This window comes from Choloepus didactylus, chromosome 2 (assembly GCF_015220235.1).
Source record: "Choloepus didactylus isolate mChoDid1 chromosome 2, mChoDid1.pri, whole genome shotgun sequence".
Lineage (NCBI taxonomy): Eukaryota > Metazoa > Chordata > Mammalia > Pilosa > Megalonychidae > Choloepus > Choloepus didactylus.
Window position 1 is genome coordinate 207514497 of NC_051308.1, and position 23214 is coordinate 207537710.

General features: G+C 39.3%; 1 protein-coding gene across 2 annotated transcripts in view; it reads left to right on the top strand.

Annotated features, from left to right (window-relative positions):
* The window catches only part of HIVEP3 (HIVEP zinc finger 3), a 508675-nt gene that overhangs the window by 89817 nt on the left and 395644 nt on the right, over positions 1–23214 (top strand). Inside the window, exons 1-2 of one of the 2 annotated variants that reach the window (XM_037827529.1) lie at positions 7796–7897; positions 18606–18716. The gene's annotated coding sequence lies outside the window, so the exon portion shown is untranslated. Of the gene's footprint in view, positions 1–7795; positions 7898–18605; positions 18717–23214 lie in introns of those variants that run through there. The other variant, XM_037827530.1, reaches the window with a different exon arrangement.

The following is a 23214-nucleotide window of genomic DNA, read 5'->3' on the forward strand; positions in this document are numbered from 1 at the left end:
GGGAAATGCAGATCAAAACCACTAGGAAATACCATCTCACACCCACTAGAATGGCTATTATTTAAAAAATGGAAAATAACAAGTGTTGGAGAGGATGTGGAGAACTAGAACACTTGTCTATTTTTGGTGGGAATGTAAAATGGTGTAGCCACTGTGGAAAACAGTTTTGGTGGTTCCTCAGAAACTTAAGTATAGAAATCACCACATGACCTGTCAATCCCTCTACTAGGTATATACGCCAAAGAATTGAAAGCCGGGATTTTAACAGGTATTTGTACACTGATATTCTTAGTGGCATTATTCCCAATTGCCAAATGATAGAATCAACCCGTGTTTTCATCAACAGATGAATGGATAAACAAAATGTGGTATATACATACAATGGAATATGATTCAGCAGGAAAAAGAGTGAAGTTCTGATACATGTTACAACACTGATATGTTTAAAGGGAAAATTTTCAGTGGTGTTTATGTTCCTAGACCAAAAATTAAAACAAACAAAGAAACAAACAGCCATAGGTCACAAACAGTGTGACCTAATGTAAACTATGGACTTTGTCAACAATATAAGTATAATAATATTTTCCCATCAATTGTAACAAAGTTAACAAAGTAATGCAAAATATTGAAAATGGGGTCAGGTATATGAGAAGTGTGTATTTTCTGCATGATCTTTCTATAAACCCATAACTTCTCAAAAAAAAATGCCCAACAAAATGTTAGTAAATTGCATCTAGCAGTGAATGTGTAATTGTGTGTGTGTGCATAAAATACATGACTAAGTGGGGTTCATCCCTGGAATTCAAAGCTAGTAGAACTTTTGACAGTCAGTGTTATTTATCATATAACAGACCAAGGAAGTAAAACCAAATGATCATCTCAATATATTAGCAAAAATCACATGACAAAATTCATCATCCAATAATGATTAAAACTAGGAGTAGTAGGATACTTCCTTAACCTCATAAATGTCATGTGCAAAAAAACCTATGGCCAACAATATACTTAGTGGTGAAAGAATAAATGCTTTCTTCCTAAGATCAGGAACACAGCAAGGATGTTCTCTCTCATCATTCCTAATCAGCACCATACTGGAAGTTCTAGAAAGTATAGTAAGTAAAAAAAAAAAAAGAAGTAAAATGCATATAAGATTACAGAAGAAATAAAGTTGTCTATTCACAATTTACATGATTTTTCTATGTAGAAATCCAAAATAATATACAAAAGCCTCATAGGATTAATGAGACTTTAGTAAATTTGCAGGATACAAAGTCAATTATATTTCTATATACACACAATGAACAGGTGGAATTTGAAATTTAGAGTACAATACCCTTTACAGTAGTACCAAAATATGAAATGCTTAAGTATAAAATATAACAGTATATGTATAGGATACGCATGCTGAAAAGTAGAAAACTGATGAAAGACATCAAGGAAGACCAAAATAAATGAAGAAATATTCTGTGGTCATGGATTGGAAGACTCAATAGTATTAAGATACCAATTTCCCCAGTTTGATTTATAGATTTATTGCACGTCCAATGAAAAGTCTAGAAAGCTCATTAATAGATTTAGACAAGCTGATTCTTAAATTTATATGGAAAGGAAAAGGAATTAGAATTGTCAAAGAAAACTAAAAAAGAAGAAATTTAGTAAATTTGCAGGATACAAAGTCAATTATATTTCTATGTACAAACAATGAACAATTTCAAGGCTTGCTGTAAACCTACAAAATCAAGGCAGTGTAGTATTGGCAAAGTGATAGATACATAAATCAATGGGACAGACTCAAAACTCGGAAGTAGAGCCACACAAATACAATGAGTTGATATTTGACAATGGTGTAAAGGCAATTTAATTAAGAAAGGATAGTCTTTTCAACAAATAGTGTTGGTGCAACTGGATGTCCCAATGCAAAAAAGGAACCTCGACATATACCTCACATCTTAAACAAAAATGACCAGGATCATAGACCTGACTGTAAAATGTACAACTATAAAACATCTGGAAGAAAACTTAGGAGAAAATCTTTGTGACCTTTGATTAAAACATTTTTAGATAAAACATTGAAAGCACAACTCATAAAAGAAAAGTTAATAAATTGGACTTTATCAAAATTTAAGTTTTGCTCTGTGAAAAACAACCTTAAGGGAATGAAAAGGCAAGCCACAGACTGAGACATGTGTGATAAAGAAATTGCATGCAGAATGTATAAAGAACTCTCCAAATTCAGTAAAAAGATAACTCAATAAAACATGGGCAAAAGGTTTGAACAGACATTTTACCAAAGAAGATAACAGATGAAAATAAGCATATGAAAAACACTTCAACATCATTAATACTTAGGGAAAATGCAAAACAAAACCACAACGAGCTATCATTATATGCTTATTAGAATGGCTAAAATTAAAAACAAATAAAAATCTGACAATACGAAGTGCTGACAGGGATACAGAGCTACTGGAACTCTCCCACATTCTTGTTGGAAATGTAAAATGTATGACTTCTTTGAAAATAGTTTAGCTGTTTTGTACAAAGTTAAACATACTTATCATACAAGCCAACAGTTCCACTTTTGATATTTATCCAAGTGAATTGAACACTTAATGTTTGCTCAAAAATCTGTACATGAATGTTTATAGTAGCTTAATACATAATCACCCAAACTGGAAACAACCCACATGTCCTTCAACAGGTGAATAGATAAACAAACTGTACTATATCTATACAAGGGAATACTACTTAGCCATAAAAAGGAATAAATATTGATAATTTCAACATCATGGATGACTCTCAAATCTATTTTGCTGAGTGAAAGAAGCCATATTCCAACAGATTCATATTTATTATTCTATTTATATGACATACTGCAAAAGGCAAAATTTTAAGGATGGAAAATGCATGAATGGTTGCCAGGAATTGGGGATGGATATAGAGGTTGACTACAAAGGTGCAACATAAGGGAATTTTGGAGGTGATGGGACTGTTCTGTGTGGTATGGTGCTAGTGGATACAAGACTCTATGTATCTGTCAAAATTCATAAAGTGTTAATTTTGTTGTGTGCAAATTAAAAACAAAATCAACCAGGATCTTGGAGGAACTAAGATGTGAATTAGACTGTAACAGGTAAGCCCAACTATTACAAATGTATGACATCACTGAAGAGGATGGAGAAGAAAGTTGCTGACCTAAGTAACTTTGGAAAGCATGCTTGACTGGATACTGTAAAGCTAAGAACAGAAAGAATTATACGTGGACATTGTACTCTACATGATAAATTTGTTTCTCATTAGAGTGTGTGTTAATTCTGAAATTATTTTACATGTGTACTAGGAATTACTAAATAAGTAAATATACTAGAGATAATGAGAACTAGGTTTCTTTTTTATTTTTTTAAAAAACGGTATTATCAAAAAATTAAAAAAAAAACATTTCAAACAAAACAAAACAAAGGAATAGGAAAAACAAATATCCTAAAATAATTATATTCCTTCTAATATGCTCCTACTATATTGGTATCTAGGTAGGTTTCTAGGTTTCTAGATAGATTTCTCTGAGAAAAAAGTTACCAATAAGCAAAAGAGAGTACTTGAATGAACTCTGTGGATTGGAGTCAGAGGTATCAGTATTAATTCATGTTTATTTTAATATAGACAGATAGATGATAGATACAGAAATATAGATATGTGTGTATCCATGGTTTGGTATACATACATGTATTTCCTAGCTCAGTCTACGGAGATGGCCTAGAAGTAGTGACACCTCAGAAGTAGTGAACATACCCAGTACCCAGATCTTGGTTTCTAAATGCCATTATCTGGTAAAAAGAACCAAGACTCCCTCGAAAAGTAGTTGATTCCAAGGTTGGGGCAGAGAATATACAGGGAACATCTTCTGGTGCCAGAAAGTAAGAAGTGCTATAAGAAACTAGAAGTATGTCACATAGAGGAGCCAACCTGAAAGAGCTCTCAATGGCCAAGCTGGAATAAATTCAAGCCAAAAAATAAATTGAGGTATATTGGATTATAACTCAAAAGAACAAAATAAGTATACATGAGTCCATGTTGATAAAAATAAAAATTGAATAGATAAATAAATGGAGAGAAAGATACCTCTTCCTTATAGAAGAGTTTCAATTAATAAATATAGAGGAATGAGGGAAATAGAAAATCACCACCGTCATAACTGCTACAGACAGATCATCTATGAATGCTAAAATTAATGAGTGAAAGTTTAAGGAGAAACAAGACATTTGCATAGTCTCAAAGTATCTTTCACCTCCTCCTACTCCCCAATATTTATCAAGTACAAAGAAAGAAATAGTGGAGAAACCTGGCAGGCACCAGTTTAACTAAGGGATCAAGGTTAACATTGCTTGTAATAAGACATGGTGACATCATGCTCTCCCCCCACCCTAATTTGATGCACCAAGATGGAGGGGTCTTCACTTTTGTGTTATTCTTCCCCAAAATCCATAGCCTCATTTCAGCCATGAGGAACATTAGACAATCCCAAATTGAGGAATAGTCTATTGACCAGTACTCTTCAAAAATATCCAGGTCATAAAAAACACAGAAGGACTGAGGAGTTGCCACAGATCAGAGGAGACCATTAAGACATGACAACTAAAGTTAAGAGGATCCTGGATTTAATTCTGGAAGTGAAAAAGAACATTAGTGGGAAAACTGGTGAAATTCAAGAAAAAGTCTTAGTTTAGTTAATAGTATTGTTCTAATAATAATTTCCTTGTTAATTGTATTATGGTTATGTCAGATGTGAACACTATGGGAAGCTGGTAGAAGGGTATATGGGAACTCTTTGTACAATCTTTGTAACTCTTCTGTAGGTCTAAAATTATTTCAAAATAAAAGAAAGAAAAGTAAGTAGGAAGGAAGTAAAGTAATCCTTTGTGCTGCAAGGGGATAGTATGGACACCTTTAGACTGTAAATGAGATTTGTAAAAGAGTATCTTTCAATGACCTGGGTATGCTTGTGACCCACTGTGCTCTTTAAACTATAATTTGAGAATTACTGTGATAGGGTCATCTGACCCATCTCATATGAGGACATCTGGCTTTAAGGACTTGCTATATTTTACTTTGGCTTTTTATCCTCTCTCAACTTGGTTTTGGAAATGTTGAAAACCTTAAAATCTTTTTTTTTAATACTGCTTTTTGTTAAGCCTTGAAAAAGCCCTTCTCCTTTTTTTTTTACTATGACCATTGGTGGTAGGGGGTGGGGTGGGGGCGGTTTTTAAACTGGCATCTGACGTGCAGATTCCAACTGTTTTTAGCCAACACAGGTTTTTTTTTTTTTTTTTTTTTTTTTTTTAAACTGAATTTTCAGGAAAGCATGATTGCTCCCATTCTCCTTTGCCTGTACCATGCTGCTTCATACATTTATGTTATTTGCCTGGCCCCTGTGGGCATGTGAGTTTTTGACCCCAAGTGAATGTAACAAATTACATTTAATTTGTGGTGTTTGTTCATGGTCTTTACTAGTCATAGCTCCTGTCCAGTCGGACCAAAATTTTGAATCCTCCTCCTATAGTTCTTTAGATTTCCTCTTTAAAGATTCCTCTTTTTTGTTTTTCCCCTGTGTTCCTTTGCAGCCGTTTCATGTTGGCTATGGGTTGTTCTAGAGAAGCATACCACCACCAGCCCTGCCCTCACTCCCCACCCACCGAGTTTATTTAGCCAGGATACACAAATTGGCCAGAAGCCAGGTGGCCTTGCAGCACAGGAGCCATGTGGTCTTTCAGCACAGGATTGGCTGGCGCCCAGAGTACCCACTGGGGACATGTGACTGTCATGTTGTTGGCTGCCAAAGTAGGGTATTGCCAGATTTGAGAAGCTCATTTCTTGCTACACCAATCAGTTGGCTTAATGCCTTCTTGGAAGGGAATTCTTACCAAGATCAGATCCTCCTGGTTCTTGAACCCAAACTCAGCATGGCAAAGCCACATTCTTACCTGAGAGAAAAAGCAGAAGCAGACCCCAGGAATCAGAGGTAGGCACAATCTCTGCCTCCAACTTTCTGGCATACTAGAGAACCGCTATCTCTGTACCTTTCAATTCCTTTCTTGTTCTGAGTTTAGACAATTTTGTTCATGTTATACTTTTAATACATTGGAATAGTTGCTTCTTAAATCTATAGAAGTGAGTTTAGACTCCATCTCTTTGAATATCTCTGTATCATACCTGTCTGGTAGGTACTCAAACCTGGTAAAATTTTAAAGGACCATAGCTTTCTAAAGCTGCAACTGGCTGTCATTCTTAGCTAGGATTGTCAGAATTACCTGTGGAACTTTAACAATCTACATATGCCTAAGACTCTCCTCTAGAAACTTGGAAGCACTTCTAATTTTCCAAGCTCTTTAGGGATTCTGATATGCAACTTCAATTAGGATCCATAGGCTTCAAGGGACTTTAATTACATATTTTCTTAATTTCTCTTAATATTCCTTTTTCTCTTCTTAAATTTTTGACCATTCCACTTTAGGCACTGTTTCTTAACAGGGTCAGGGATTTTTTCCAATCATAAAAATACTCCCGTTGGAGAATATGTACCTCTTGTTGACATTCACGGTCTGCCATGGTCCCTGATGGATCACCTCATATTTATGTATAAAGGGGGAAGAAGGAAGGTTTCTGTGCTGGTTTGAATGCATTATGTCCCCCAGAAAAAGCCATATTATTTGATGCGATCTTGTGGGGCAGACATATTAGTGGGGATTAAGTTGGAACGTTTGGATTAAGTTGTTTGCATGGAAATACGCCCCACCCAACTGTAGGTGATAATTCTGATTAGACAATTTCCATGGAGGTGTGGCCCTACCCATTCAGGGTGGGCCTTGATCAGTGGAGCCATATAGATGAGCTGGCAAACAGAAGGAACTCAGTGCAGTGCAGCTGTGAGCGACATTTTGAAAAGAAGCTACAGCCAAGACAGACACTTTGAAGGAAGCACAGGAGCTGCAGATGAGAGACAGTTTGAAGATGGCCGTTGAAAGCAGACTATTGCTCCAGAGAAGCTAAGAGAGGACTTATGCCCCAAGAGCAACTAAGAGTGACATTTTTGAGGAACTGCTGCCTAGAGAGGAACATCCTGGGAGAAAGCCATTTTGAAACCAGAACTTGGGAGCAGATGTCAGCCATGTGCCTTCCCAGCTAACAGAGGTTTTCTGGACGCCACTGGCCATCTTCCAGTGAAGGTATCGGATTGCTGATGTGTTACCTTGGACACTTTATGGCCTTAAGACTGTAACTGTGTAACCAAATAAACCCCCTTTTATAAAAGCCAATCCATTTCTGGTGCTTTGCATTCCAGCAGCATTAGCAAACTAGAACAGTTTCCAATGCTTTAAAGTTTTGTTTGGTGTGTATGTGTGTCTTTAGATGCCAAATTATTTACTTTTAGGTAACCAGAAGCAAAAAGGACACACATTGGCCTTGGCTGATTTTTTCTATATTAGAAACAAACAGGCTGAATGATTGTAAGAAGGGAGTGGGACTTGAACCATCTCTTTGTTGTTTTAAGACAGTGGTGATTGTTCCACCCCGACCAATGAAAGCTTCCCTAAGAAGTTAGAAGAAAACCTCCACTAGCCTCATCTGGCACTCATTTTGAGCCTTGCATTAAGAGTCATCGGACCTTTCCTCTGGAGGCAAGGCACTCATTTTGGTATGACTTGGTCACTTATTTTCTCCTTTACTCATGATATTTTTCTTCTCTGTCTTTGGAGGAGGAAGGATCATGAGGCTGGGAATCAGATGGACCTAGAATGGAAACCTCATGCTGACTTTTACTGGATGGTTTGCCTTTGGACAAGGAACATAAGCCTCATGTTCATCATCTGCAAAATAGAAGGAAAATCTGCCTTAGATAGTTGTGGTAAGGATAACATATCTCTGTTTTATAGATAAAGAAACTGAGTCAGGGAAGGATTAAGTAATTGGCTCAAGGTCCCACAGTATTTGAACCCAGATGATCTGACACTACTCAGAGCTGCCCACTGTCCTGCCATTCTACTCTGCGGAAGGCAAACATGTACTTCTCTCCTCTGCCTCATAATGGTCCAACTTAGAGGTTTCTGACAACATTATCCAATGTCCTAGAAATGGTTGTTTCAATTCTAGAGTTACATTTTTGGAATGTCTCTAAGCCTTGCAAGGAATGCTGGCAAAACAGCAAAGAGAGGGTAGGTGCACATGGACTTAGGCAAAGAGCAGTTTGCATGGCCTATGTTTTCATCAGTGTTTATGGATAATGGTTTTCTGCCCCAAAAGGAGGTATTTGTCGTCATTGTTTCAAATAATTGAAATTACTATTTTTAAAGCAAATGAATGAGTGAATAAAATATTTACTTAATAAATAAGATAACTATAAGGAAGTTCCCAGAACAGTGCCTGGAACGTAATAAGCTTTTCATAACTACCAGTTTCCATCTTTCCTCTTTCTTCTTCATTTGGACCTTAGTTTGACGTGTTAGTTACCTTCCCCACTAACTGAGGTCACAATACTCTCCATTACATTATGCTTAATACCGACCATGTATTTTTTATAAGCCCTGTATTTAGTTTGAGTGCTACAACTCAAGTGCCTGCTAAAGAATTATATGAAATTATAAAGGATAGGAGCTACTTGGGATGACAGAATTGGGTCCCAGATGTCAGGTTGAAATGATGGATAATTATAACAATGTGAAACTTAATAGGGCTAAATGTAAAGTGTTGTGAAATTAACTGTGTGAGTGCAGGTGGGGAAGTGTATAGATTAGCAGCCTCAATGATAAAAAATACTTGGGAGTTTAAACTGACAGTTGTATTGGCTAGGACACAGATTCAGTTGCTGTCACAAAGACCTAAAATAATAATGGCTTAAATAACCTGAAGTTTATTTCCCTCTCACAGGCTGAAGAATAAGATTTACAGGGTAAAATGACAGTTTCAGGAACCCAGGATCTTTCTATCTTGTTGCTCTGCCACCGTTTATTCACATGACTACCAGGTCTACATTCCAGCCAATGGAAAAGGGGAAAGGGAAGAGGAGGGCATGATCCTTCCCATTAAGGGCATGACTGGGGAATTACATGGTACATCTGCTTATATCCTATTAGCTAGAATTTAGCCTCCTGGCCACACTTTCTTACAAGGGAAGCTGGGAAAGTTAGTCTTTAACTGGATAGCCATATTCCTAGCTAAAACTTATATTACAAGGTAAGAAGGGTTGGGAAGAATGGATATCGATGGAACAATTAGCTTGCCTTTCATTTAAGTCAGTATGGTACAATAATGTAATTGGTTTGCAAAATTCTTGAACAATATTACATTATATTAATAGTATTTTCTATAACGAAAGTTGGTAAACTTTTTCTGAAAAGGGCCAAATAGCAAATATTTTAGACTTTGTCAGCCACATATAATCGTTGTTGTTGTTGTTGTTTTACAATCCTTTAAAAATATAAAAGCTATTCTAGCTTACAGGCTGTATATAAAATGCTGTGCTGCAGGTCATAGTTCGCCAATTCTTGTTCTAAAACAAAGATAGTGTTGATGATTCTGTGGGTTACATCTTAAGAGATGCAAAAATATATTCAGGAAAGGTGACCAGGATGGAGAAAGGACTTCAGATGGATTCCTAAGAGCAATGATTAAAGGCATTGGTTAGTTTAGCCTGGAGAAGCTAGGATCAAGATTATGTGATCTTTGACTTCAGATATTTGGACAGTCATGTGGTTAGGGGAGATGTTTGTGTTGTATTTATCCAAAGGGAAGAATAGTATCAGTGAGGAGAAGCTCTTGGAGACAGACCACAGCATGGCATAAGAAAGAACTTTCTCATTGTTAGTTATCATGTACAGTCATTATTGAACACATACATAGTGTGTTTTCAGCACTTTATGTAGATAGTCTCAATTTATCCTTAAGAATCAGGTAAGAACATCCTCACCTCTATTTTACAGATGAGAAAAGAAGCTCAAAAGGTTGAATATAACTTTCCCAAGGACACAACGCTAAGCTGTGGAGCCACAATAACTCTCTACTCTCTACTTGTATCCAAATTAAATGAGATTAGATATGTAATTAATTTAGCACTTATTATTAGACACATAGTGAGTATTGTTGTTGATAATAATAATGATTATAATCCCTAAGGAAGTACTATATTTCTCATTATGTGGTTGTATTAGTTTCCTATGGCTGCTGTAACAAGTTTCCACAAACTAGGCGGCTTAAAACAACACACATTTATTCTTTTACAGTTTTGGTGGCCAGAAGTCCAAAACAAGTTTCAGTGGGCTGAGGTCAAGGTGTCGGCAGGTCATGTTCTCTCCAGAGGTTCTAGGGGACAATCTGTTCCTTGTCTCTTCCAGCTTCCAGTGGCTGCCAGCATTCTTTGGTTTGTGGCTGTATCACTCCAACTCTGCATCTGTGATCACATTACCTTCTCCTCTTCTGGTATCTTCCTCTTCCTCCCTCTTAGAAGGGTACTTGAGACTGCATTTCAGGCCTACCTGGATAACCCAGGATAATCTCCCCATCTCAAATCTTAACTTAATTATATCTTTTGCCAGAAAAGGTAATAGTCACTCCTTTCCCATAATGCTAATTTTCACAGGTTCCACAGGTTAGGAAGTAGAAGTGTTTGGGGTCATTATTTAGCCTACTACAATGATATTTAAGCATAGACTGGAGAGCCATGTTTTTTTTCTTTCCACTATTTGAAGAAAATTTTTTAGAGCATTCTGGCATTTATCAATCAATCATAACATCTAGTTAACCTGGTAGTATTTTTAAAAAATGGAATATATTTTGTATAAGTTGTGAGTAAGAAATAAAACAATTTTTTTTGAATTTTTGCAAATAGCCACAATCAAGTACTATTTATTGAATAATACATATTTTCCCCTACTGATTTTAAATTCAGCTTTTATCCTTACCTATCACACACAATAATATATCTGAATCTGCTTTGTAGCTCCATTCAGTTCCATCAACCCATTTTGTAGGTTTCTGCAATTGTGCTATATGATTTATTTATAGTAGCATTAAAATATATTTTTATAGTTGATAAACTAGGTCCCCCTCCATTCTTCTTTTCCAATTTTCTTCGCTAATGTCTTATCTATTGTTTTTTTGTCATGTTTCAACTTAAAACATTCTTTCATTATGATTATTTTTAATACACTTTTATTGAGATATATTCACATACCCTACAGTCATCCACAGTGTACAATCAACTGTTCACAGTACCATCATATAGTTGTGTATTCATCACCAGAATCAACTTTTGAACATTTTCCTTACTTCAAAAAAAAAAAAAAAAAAAAAAACACACAAAACATTCCATCTTCCACCATCCCCCCTATTTTTCATTTAGTTTTTGTCCCTGTTTTTCTACTCATCCGTCCATACACTGGACAAAGGGAGTGTGAGCCACAAGGTTTTCACAATCACAGAGTCACACACAGTAAGCTACATAGTTATGCAGTTGTCTTCAAGAATGAAGGCTACTGGGTTGCACTTTGAGAGTTTCAGGTATTTCCTTCTAGCTATTCCAATACACTAAAAACTAAAAAGGGATATCTATATAGAGCATAAGAATGCCCTCCAGAGTGACTTCTCGACTCCATTTGAAATCTCTCAGTCACTGAAACTTTATTTTGTTTCACTTCCCCCTTTTGGTCAAGAAGATTTTCTCAATCCCGTAATACCAGCTCCAGGCTCATCCTCAGGAGTCATGTCCCACATTGTCAGGGAGATTTATACCCCTAGGTGTCATGACCCACATAGGGGGGCAGACAGTGAATTCACCTGCTGCATGGGCTTAGAGAGAGAGAGAGGGTCACATCTGGGCAACAAGGAGGTCCTCTGGCAGAGACTCTAAGGCACAATTATAAGTAGCTTAGCCTCTTCTTTATAGTAACAAGCTTCACAAAATCATGCTCCAAGATTGGGGGCTCATCCTACCAAACTGTCAGTCCTCAACGTTTGTGAGAACACCAGTAACAACCCCGGTGGGGAAGTCCAACATTTCTGCATTTTCCCCCAGTTCCCCAGGGGGGGCTTTGCAAATATATCCTCATTCTCTGCCCAAATTACTTTGTGATTTATCAGCATTTCACACTAACCTGTACAAACCTACCAGATCTCACTTCCTGTTCAAAGTTCCATGTAATTATGGTGTTTGAATAAACTGACCATACAGGTTAAATTATTTAGTTTGCTGCAGAAAATATAGACCCTGCACCAAATAAACATCTCTTCCCTTGGTCTCACACAGAAGTTAAAGTTTTAAAACACAGTCAATATCATCCTTTACCCTTTGGCCTGATTTGTTTTGGTCCTAACCAGATCTGCTTCATTCATATATCTAATTGATGTCTGAACTCTTTTTCAGCTTTTTAAACAGTTGCTGTATGAGGTAATACTGACATTCATAGCTGCCTCATTCTAACTCTGTTTCAGATGTCACACAGATACCCAAAGTTCCAGAGACCAACCAGGTTATACACAAAGAGCTCAGCATCTCAAAATTTAGAGAAAACCATTACAACTCAGGAATAGATGTGACAGCTGTAAGAGCTTACAGTCTAGGGACCATTATAATAAGCATTCCCCTGATAAGCTCTGCTCTAAGATTCAATTCTCAGAGTTTACACATTATAGTTAGTCTATATTAGTGAGGCATTATAATGTTTGTCTTTTTGTTTCTGGTGTACTTCACTCAAAATGCTGTCCTCAAGATCCATTCACCTAGTTGCATATGTCACAGCTTCATTCCTTCTTGCAGCTGCTCAATACTCTATTGTATGCATACACCATAATTCATCATTATGTTCATCAGTCGATGTACCCTTAGGCCACCTCCATCCATTGCAAATCGTGAATCCTGCTGCCATAAACACCAGTGTGCAAATGTCCATTCGTATACCTGCTCTCAGATCTTCCAAGTATATAGCCCATAATGGGTTGCAGGACCATGTGGCACCCACATGCTTAGCTTCTTGTGGAACCATCACAGTGTCCTCCAGATAGGCTACACCATTCTACTTCCCCACCAACAGCAAATAGGTACATCCCTCTCTCCATGTTTTCCCCAGCACTTATATCCCTCTCTTTATATTTTTCCCTGCAATTTTATAGGGATATATTCACATGCCTTACAATCATCCACACTGTACAATCAGTTGTTCACAGTATCATCATGTAGTTGTGCATTCATCACCACAGTCAACACTTAACATATGCATTACTTCAAAAAAAATTTTTTTAAGAATAATAAAAAAGATAAAAAAATTAAAATACCGTATAATACAGTATAATAATAAGGTCACACAACAACACCACTACGAAGAATTCCATACCCCTCCCTTTTATCCCCCTCTCAAAGACATTTAGCTTTGGTATATTGCCTTTGTTACATTTAATGGAAGCATATTACAATGTTACTGTTAACTACAGACTCCAGTTTGCTTTGATCATATTTTTCCCCAGTGCCATCCTTTTTTTAACACCCTGCAAGGTTGACATTCATTTGTTCTCCCACATGTAACAATATTTTTATATTTGTAAATTTAGTTACCATCATTGATCACTGTAGGTTTCACTAAGTTATACAGTCCTCGTCTTTATTGTCTCTTTCCTTCTGGTGTCATACTTCCCCCTAGCACTCCTCTTTCAGCTTTACTCACAGACAACTTTGTTCAGTGTACTTACACACTATTGTGCTACCATCACACAGTCTTATGCTATCCATTTCTGGATCTATACAATCAATCCTGTTGAATATTCTATACTCCTTCAGCATCAAATGCCTGATCTCTACGCTTTTTCTATCTCCTGATAACCTGTGTTCTCACCTTTTGACTCTCAAAGTTTGTTCATTAATGTTAGTTCATATTAGTGAGACCATACAGTATTTGTCCTTTTGTTTCTGGCTAATTTTGCTCAACATAATGTCCCCAAGCTTCATCCACATTATTATATGTTCCTTGACTTTGTTCTGTCTTACAGCTGCATAATATTCCTTTGTGTGTATATACCACAGTTTGTTTATCCACTTGTCTGTTGATGGACACTTGGGCTGTTTCCATCTCTTGGCAATCATGAATAATGCTGCTATAAATATTGGTTTACAAATGTCCATTTGTGTCTTAGCTTTCTGTTCCTCCGAGTATATACCGAGTAATGGAATTGCTGGATTATATGGCAATTCTATTCTTAGCTTCCTGAGGAACTGCCACACTGCCTTCCAGAGTGGCTGCACCATTCTACATTTCCACCGACAGTGAAAAAGTGTGCCTCTTTCTCCACATCCTCTCCAGCAGTTGTAATTTTCTGTTTTATATAATGGCCATTCTGGTAGATGTGAGTTGATATCTCATTGTGGTTTTGATTTGCATTTCCCTAGTGGCCAGTGAAATTGAGCATCTTTTCATATGTTTTTGAGTCATTAGTATTTCCTCTTCAGAAAAGTGTCTATCCATGTCTTTTGCCCATTTTTTAATTGGATTGTTTGTCTTTCTGTTGTTGAATTGTAGGATCTCTTTATATATTCCGGATTAAACCCTTATCTGATATGTGGCTTCCAAATATTGTCTCCCATTGCATAGGCTGCCTTTTTACTTTTCTGACAAAGTCCTTTGATGTACAAAAGTGTTTAATTTTGAGGAGATTCCATTCATCTATTTTTTTCTTTCGCTACTTGTGCTTTGTTTCATTATTATTTTAATGTGACCTTGGGAAGGAGAGAAGATAGATGGAATTGTCTGCCTGCCAAAATGATCCTACACCCTATTTCTATAATTCAAGTGATTTTACTTGTCCCTCTCCATTTGTTAAAATCAGAGGGAAGTTTAAATATCTATATCTATATCTATATATGTATATACACATACACACACACACACATACATTATAGCTATCTTTCAAAACTTATTTTTAACAAATTTAATTACTCTGGATTATATTTTCACTTTTAATAATCTTTTTTTAAAATAAAGGGTATTTGGGTGATATAATTTCTGTGTCTTTGAACATACTTTTCTTTTGTCGTCACATATGAGAGAAATTATAGTTTGGCTGCTGGTAGAATTCTTGGGTAGAATTAATGGGTTACAATAATTTTCCCTTAGAATTCTATAAAAATTATGCCATTGTCTTTTAGCATGGTATTACAGATAAATATGATATCAGTCTAATTTTCTTTCCTTTTAAGCAGCCTGATTTTTCTCCCCTGGCAGAAAGCTTGTAGTTGTTTCTCTTTGTTCTTGGAGTATCAGGCTACATCTAGAATTATGTACTCTTTTAGTAATCCTGCTGCCTAGCATTCAATAGACCTGTTTGTTGTAAGGCCTTAAAGTCTTTCTTCTGCTCAAGGAAATGTTCTTCTATTATTTCCTTGATTATTGCCTCTGCCCTTCATTAACTCTGTTGTCTCCTTCTGGAACTACTGTTTGTCTAATATTGGATATTCTTGACCTCTCTGTTTTATGTTTTATCTGCTCATTTAAATTTCTTTTTCCTCATCTGTTTTTTTGTGGCATCCCAAAGTGAGCTGGAGTCCTGTCCCTATTTTGCCTCTGCCTTCTACCCATTTTTGGAACAAACCTCCCATTTTCCAAAGAAGCTGTAGAACAATTTCTTTGTCCAGCCATTCTGGTGGAAAAACTGTCCTAGTTCCTAATGTCTTTTAATTTGCTTCTGAACCAACGCCCCACAATCCTTGTCCAATTCTTGATGTCCTGAGCTTGAGATTTTATAGGGTCTTCTTCTGGAGCCTATCAGCACTAATCAGCTTTTCCTCCCATCACATCTACTTCTTATCTTCTCTGTATTCTTCAAAATGCCTGCTGAATGGATGGCCCCTTTCCCTGGTTCCCAATGTTGCCACTGATGTTTTGGTCCAGTCAATGCTTTTTGGTGGAAGAGTGGGAGGGGGGTAAAATGTGTGAGTCCAATTTACCATTCCTGAAACTCAGCGTCCCAATGTGGACATAGTAAAGTAGATTGAAGCATCATAGGAAAGTTGGAACAAATGACCTTACAGTCTCAGCTGCTTCTGGAGTCTATTACATTTCTTTGAAGTCTAAAGAATAAAGCAGCAAAATTAAAGAGCTGAGAAATAGCTATTAGAAAAAGGAACAGGGGGATGAGGCTTAATTCTGTCAGGAGCATGGAATGAGGTGAGACTTAGAATCTTAAACTTAAATGGTGAGTCACATTAAACCTGCTGAAGGTATGGCAAGAGGGAACATACTTAAATTACAGCCAAAGTGATTCAGGCTAGTCACTACAAAGACTGTGTAAGTCTTAAAAAGTTGTGTGGCATCATACTATACTGCAAAGTCATGTTATGCAGCCCCCCTTTTTTGGTGAGTTGTCTGGAATGCTAAGAGCTGTTCTGTGTAAGCAGAAGGGGATGGACCAAGTCGCCTTCCAGATTCCCTGCCAGCCTTGCGATAATCATGATTAGGCTTCAGTGCACATGATGTTAGATTAGATGGGGAATAAACAGCAAAAGACAAACTCCCACAGGTAAAAAAATCTTGTTGTCACAGCATTACTGCTATATATACTTTTTAGTGTGAGGAGGGTATGTTTTTGTCAGGAACACTGTCTCCAAATCTTTAAATTCGAATGGAGATATCTTGAGTTTCTTCTCAAATATGCCGGAAAGAATAGGAATTTTGGCAACTCCTTCTCTTACTGCAGATGGAGGTAGCTCTAGGTATGAGGGTAGTTGGAGACTCTCCACATCCTCTCCTTGCAGCCCCTCCCCCAGGGCTGGGTAGTGAGAGGAAAGCAGGGAAAAGGCCTGGGGGCGGGAGGCAGGGAGAGGGGGGACAGGCTCGCTGTGGTGGGTCTGCGTCTTGTCACAGAGTCTCCTGGGCTCAGGTCTGTGGTGGCCACGGGAGAGCCAGCTCCAAAGCTGTGTGGCTGGTGACATTTCCGGCAGCCAGTGCCCAGCCAATCAGTGACAGGCCCAGCTAGCTAGAGCAATGACACATGAAATATGGTAATTTTCTGCTAAACAGCCCTGGAAGCAGGGAGGGAAGGGAGAAAGAGTGGTGTGTGTGTGTGTGTGTGTGTGAAGGTGGGGAGGCGGCAGTGCCTGGGTGAACCAGGAGGGTGACAGTGCATCCCTTGGTTTCAGTGGTTTGCCTGACAGGCCTAGGCGAGGGAAGGAATGGGCTGTGTTGCTGGGGCCAGAGAAGCTTGCCAGGGAGTGGCAGTAGGGATGCTAGTGTCGCTCCTCAGGTAAGCTGCTGCTGCTTGGAAACAGGCAGCACCATTCTGAAGCTCTGTGGTTCCTATGGTGAAAAAGAAACTGTAAAAGGCATTTCTTTCCTTTCAAACATAATGAAGGTTAGGAGTTTTTGTTTCTTCTCAGTTCTCCCTCTTTAAAAGCCAAAACAAAACTGGAATAAACATCATCTGGGTGGCTCAAGTACCTGGGGAATATATTTTTTTCTTTTATAATTTGGGCTGTAGGTTGTTTACCTCCACCCCCATCCCATTTTTCTACATGCTTACCTAACCCTTAAAAAAAAAGTTAAAAAACAAAACAAAACACCCTTCTTGTAAACAAAATCTTGAAGAAGGGCCTAATCTGAATCTTAAAGACTCTAAAGGCTCTGGTGGTGGTTTTGATTCTGGTTGGGAAAAAAAAATTTATTTTGGAACAAGATCTGGTTCTATATTATATTATTGTTTAGCAGTAGTGCCAGAACCAAATTCTGTGATTTGAAGACATGATACCTGAGACTGGATGGCCGGATGTGGCAAGGGGTGTTAACTGAGGTGGCAGGGATCCACACTTCCTTCTGCCTTTCTGCAGGCTTCCCGGTCCTTTATCAGCAGCTAGGGGCTGATGAGGGGGTGACACCCTGTGTTGACAAGAGGCCCCTGCATTGTCTTGCCCCATGGATGTGTATTCAGAAATAAAGGATCCTAGTGTTTACATAACATGCTGATTAGTCACTGAAAATCTCATCACTGCAATAAATGTGTGCCTAGCTTTATGCCTTGCATTCTGTCTTGATTATATGTATCATATTTTTACAGGCACCAATAAATAAAATCATTATCACTGCCTGCAAGCCTGCCCTGTGTTTTAGGCACGGAGAGGTAGCTATTCAGAAGTGATAATTGGTGTACTGTATCTTTAAAAGGTTAAAACCCCATTCAAGAAGGGCCTGGGCTCACAGTGGAACAGACAAGGGAGGTATGGCTGGGTTAGCTCTGGATTCGGAAAACAGCTGCTGATTAGATTCTGTGTCTGCAGGCTGAATTTATTTCGTGCTTTTCAGCAGCAGGAATTCAAGAGGGATGCTTCTGTTTGGGTTTCTGATCGTGATTTATATTTATTCAGGGGAATAACAGAGGGTGGATCTGTTCCCGGCGCGAGCATGCTCACAACCAACCGACTCTCCCATTATCCAACTGCCTAGTTTGGTGCTTCAGTCTACATGTGTATTCAGTGTGCATGTGTGTGTGTACAAGCACGCATGCCCACCTGCACGGACATATGTATACACAGGTTATTTTTTAAGGAAAATTCTTTCAATACGGTCTCTACCCCTTACTTGAAACAGGTGTTAATGAAAAAATGCACAAAATCCTGACTGACCGGAATAATTCATGAAGAAGGGTCTGGAACCGTGGGTCAGAGAACACAGGACCAGTTTGCCATCCCAAAGCAGAAGGTAGGGACTCTGGATTGTTATTCGGCGGATGGATCCCTTTCGCTTTATTTATTGCTTTTTTTATTTTTTATTTTTTGTCGGCTGTCAACACGGGGACTTGGAATAGCGAAGTGCGATTCCATTTTGTTGTTGCCTTCCTTAGGCAAGGTGTCAGGTTGCAGAGGGTGCCGATCTGCTCGGCGGGGCCGGCCGGGACGGGCGGCCTTGCAGTGCCCGGGTCCCCGCGGTCGGCTGAGCTCCCCGCTCGGCCTGGTGATGGGGAAGCGCCGCGCGCCTCAAGTCACCTCCGCCGCGTCAATCACCGGCGGCGGCGGGGCTGTAACCCTGTGCGCGCCGCGCTCTCGCAGCGGCCGACTCCGCTTCTCACTCGCGCGCTGTCGACGCGGCTCTCTAATGAGCCTCAGCTGCTGGGCAAATGCATTGCGTCCTGGCAGCACCTGCATTTTCTTCTGCTGCCCTGGCTGCTGTTTGGGAATTGTTCCGGCGAGCTAGAGTCGTATCTGTTGCCTGGTTGGTTGAGGAGGAGATTCGTATGATGCTGGGTGCCAAGACAGAAGGGAGAGCTTTCCTTCTCCCCCTTAATCCTAGCGTCCTAAAATGTGCCTACAGTAAAATCACTCTCTTGCCCACCTCCACCCCCAAAGAAATTCCAAACTCCTATCCAGTCGGGGATTCTTGCCTTACCTAGTAAAGCAGGTGACCCTTCAAGTTATGACACACATTTACCATCTTTTAAAATGAGGTGCTCTGATGATGCAGAATGACCCCTGATCAGATCGTAGGAGCAGTCCGAAGGATCCTGAGTGTGGTGGATGACCTTAACACAAGTAGACTTGGACCGCTGAATTGGTAGAGAGAACTGTGGAGACAGGCGTTGCTTGAGTGTAAGGCGGCTGGTTTGGTGCACTTGCAGACCAGGACGCCTTGAACTTTACAGGCAGCGGTTGCAGGCAGGATGGTCTGTGGGGATCTGGCCCCTGGGTCAGCAGCACCTTGGTCCTCTTTCTGCCGCACACTGATTTTTTGGCAGCAGGTATTGGTAACTGCTGCAGCCAGGGTCCTCCTCCAGGCATGTGGAAGTCTTCAGTTTTGTTAAAGCTGGCATGTGTTCTGGGTACTGATGGGGTGGGATGGGGTGGGGGTGGGGCAGAGAAGGCGGTGTGTGCTGAACTCCAGAATATTCTCCAGACCTTGTTTGTGTGATTATGTAAACCCCAGCTAATAATTGGCACATGTGCCCAAGCAGCTCCTCACCATTTCCCAGTCCTCTGTGCTCCCCCAGAATGGAGAAGTTTGGGTCCTGCAGTTGTTTAAGATGTGTTCATGTAATTATGTGTGTCCTGGGGAGGAGGGAGAGTGTTGGGAATAGGAGGAAAAATTTGAACAGTTTGGATGTGAAGAACACAGGGGCAAAGAACAAGTGTTTCACTGAAAAGAGTGTGGTACTGGCTTTGGGTTGGTATTGATCCAATGACCCTCCCACATCCTGAAGTGAAAGTCTGAACTTTCATTTGATAATTTCACGCCTCTTGGCCCCTGCAGGGCCCCCAGGTTCCTAACTCAACCTGGAATGAAAATCCTGAATCCAGTATGACCTCCTGCTTTAGGTCCCGGTTGTTCTTCATGCTTCCTGCTGAGCAGTCCAGGTGTGGGAAGAGTTTCTGTGTGTCTGGGTTTCAGTTTTGCTGTGGGGTTTTGCTATAGTGCAGGGCTGAAGAGCAGACATCAGATGTTGGCTAATCAGTTTGACATATGCTCTTTTAAGCTGTGATGACTTATGGTGACAGGAGGCCCTTTGTATATGTGCATGAAAATATTGTGGGAGTTTTTACAAGGTGGGAGAACAGTTTCCCACCAAGATATCTGCAGGGAGAAGGGGAGGGCATGTGTGACAGCTCTCTCTCTTTCCTTGCCACTCTGTTTAGTTGAGGCATCCACAGGATGCAGAATTGTTAGCACAGAGGCCCTCCTGTCACACCCCTTAGTGCCACAGCCTAGGGCTGCTGGGCAGACATGTTAATTGGGTGGTAAAGTCTGGCCTCTGAAGGCTAAGATTGTTTTTTTTGCCCTTGACACCTCAGTAGCTTTGCTTTTAAGGGCCAGCTACTAATGTGTACTCTGTGGAAGTGGATCAAGATGTGTTCAACTGGCACTATTGTTGAACTGTCTCTCCCCATTGTATTTTAGTGGCAGCTTCCGTCTAAGGAGAAGTGGAGAAGTGTGTGTGGCCTTTGGTGCCTTGCCAAGTCCACCACTGAGGCATTTAGTGGCTGAAAGATACAGGCAAGAAGATACATTTAGTCTTAAGTACCGGCAGATTTCAGGGCTGGACTTGATGGAAGATAATGTTAAAAAAGCAGTGTGGCAACTGATGGCTTTTACTTTGTCTCTTCCTTCTTGTGTGGTGTGTTCCCTGATGTCTTTCAGGTTCTTTTCTGCCCTCCATGCTGCCCATTGAGGAAGCCCTGACATGCTGTTCTTCATCCCATTCTCTGAGGAACTAAAGCATGTTTACAAGTCTACAGATGTACTGGGCAGGCAGGGCAAAAAACACTGGCTACCTCAACAGGCACCTGCAACACTGACATTGCTTGCCAGACTTGGCCAAAGCCCTTGACCAATCTGTTCTTCATCTGTAAAGTGGGACTAACCATCATAGCCTTTCAAAGCCCACAGAAATATCTTGAGAACAAAGTGAGATAGGCTGAAAAGTAACATATGGTCTGTAGCTGATGGGTATTAGGGCACAGCAATCTGTAACTCATGTTTACACAATTTCACTTATCTAGTTAGGACCTAAGACGTAAGTCAACAGAGATGTAATAAGTCCCTGAGCTACAGTGCATATATTTGGATCATCAGAGAAATTTTCAGTCCCTCTTTTAGAACTTTTCATTTACGTAAAGTTCTGCTATCCTTGGTTATGGGTTTGTTAAATACACCTAGCAAATGGGAAGAGATTGATAAAAAAAATACTCTACAAATATTGTTAAAGTTCTTTTATCAAGCATCAGTAAGAGGTAATAGCAGTGCAAAAAATAGAAAAATTTTAAAAATTAAAATTAGATCAAACACAAGAATCCAAAGCATAACATCTTAGTACTATTTAATGTAAGTTTTTAATGTGTGTGTCCAATTTAAGAAGGCATGAGAATTTGCAATACACCCCAAATGAGTTTTTAGCATGATACTTAAAGGAAAAACTGCAGCTATCCAGAATAACAGAACCACAGAGGTTCCTGGACAGCCAGGAGGTACTGATCAAAATTATATTACAACTGTAAAGCCCTCCTGTTGAAATTAATTGAAAACTTTATGATCTTTTGTTGAATTTGGCAGGGAACTATTGTGCTCTTAATAGTAGTGCTTATGCTCTAGCATTTGATGCTACAGAAAATATTAAGAAGGAAAGCTAGGAATCTTAACCTGCCTTGTTGTGACAGGAAGACACACTTAGAGCCCTCCAACTTGGTGACGTTAATGCTAGCGTTAGAAGAGACCCAATGATAGAAAGGACCAGAGCAGGAGAGGTTAACTCTGATACCATCTGTTTCTTACATCAGTGTAAGAAATGTGCACTCACCATTACCAGTTTACTGTTCTGTCAGAAAAATGAGTTCAAGATGTCATGGCAACATCTTCAAGCTAAGCAATGGTGCTTATTCAATTCAGACAATATGCTCAAAACTGGAAAGATGTCTGTTACTTGAACAGTGCTAAGCTCTGCTGTTTTGCTCAGTTATAATTTGCTCCCAAACAAAGGAAACAGGAAAGACAAGAGTAGAGGGAAATGAAAGCTGAAATTTTTAAGGGGCATTAAAAAATTCAGTGCATATTTGGAAATTGTGAAGACCTAATTAAAAATAATGGAAAAGTATTGCTCAATTTCTAGATGCGTATAACTTCAGTGTTTTGGTTGCTTATTTGAAGAAATTCTTGAACTTGCTAAAAGAAACTGTCAACAACAGGTCATTGAATAGGATGAGCAATGCACAGAACTGTCCAGAGGATCCATGGGGTTAATCAAAGGGTTACTGAGGTAAGATGGAGAAAATGATATTTCCTGAAATCCCAGGAAGGGTGGAAGGAGAGGAAGTGGGGGCTGGTGGTAGTAACTGACTGCACCCTCCTGAGGCTGTCCTGTTGGGAGGGTCACATTTAGGCTTTTCTGCTTGGGGCAGTACAGCCAGGGCTGGAAGTTATGAGTGAGCATGAATTATGTGAATTCTCTCTTCATTACTGAGCATCACAAAATACCAGGTGTATTAGTTAGGGTTCTCTAGGGAAACAGAATCAACAAGAGATATCTATAAATATAAGATCTGTTGAAGTGTCTCAGTCAACTGTGGGTGTGCATGAGTCCAAATTCTGTAGAGCAGGCAGCAGACGGGCAACTCCAATGAAGATGTTCAATGAACTCCTCGGGCAACGAATTGGCAACTTTGATGAACTCCTCAGGAAATGTTTCACTGGTCAGCTGAAGAAGAAATGAAGGTCC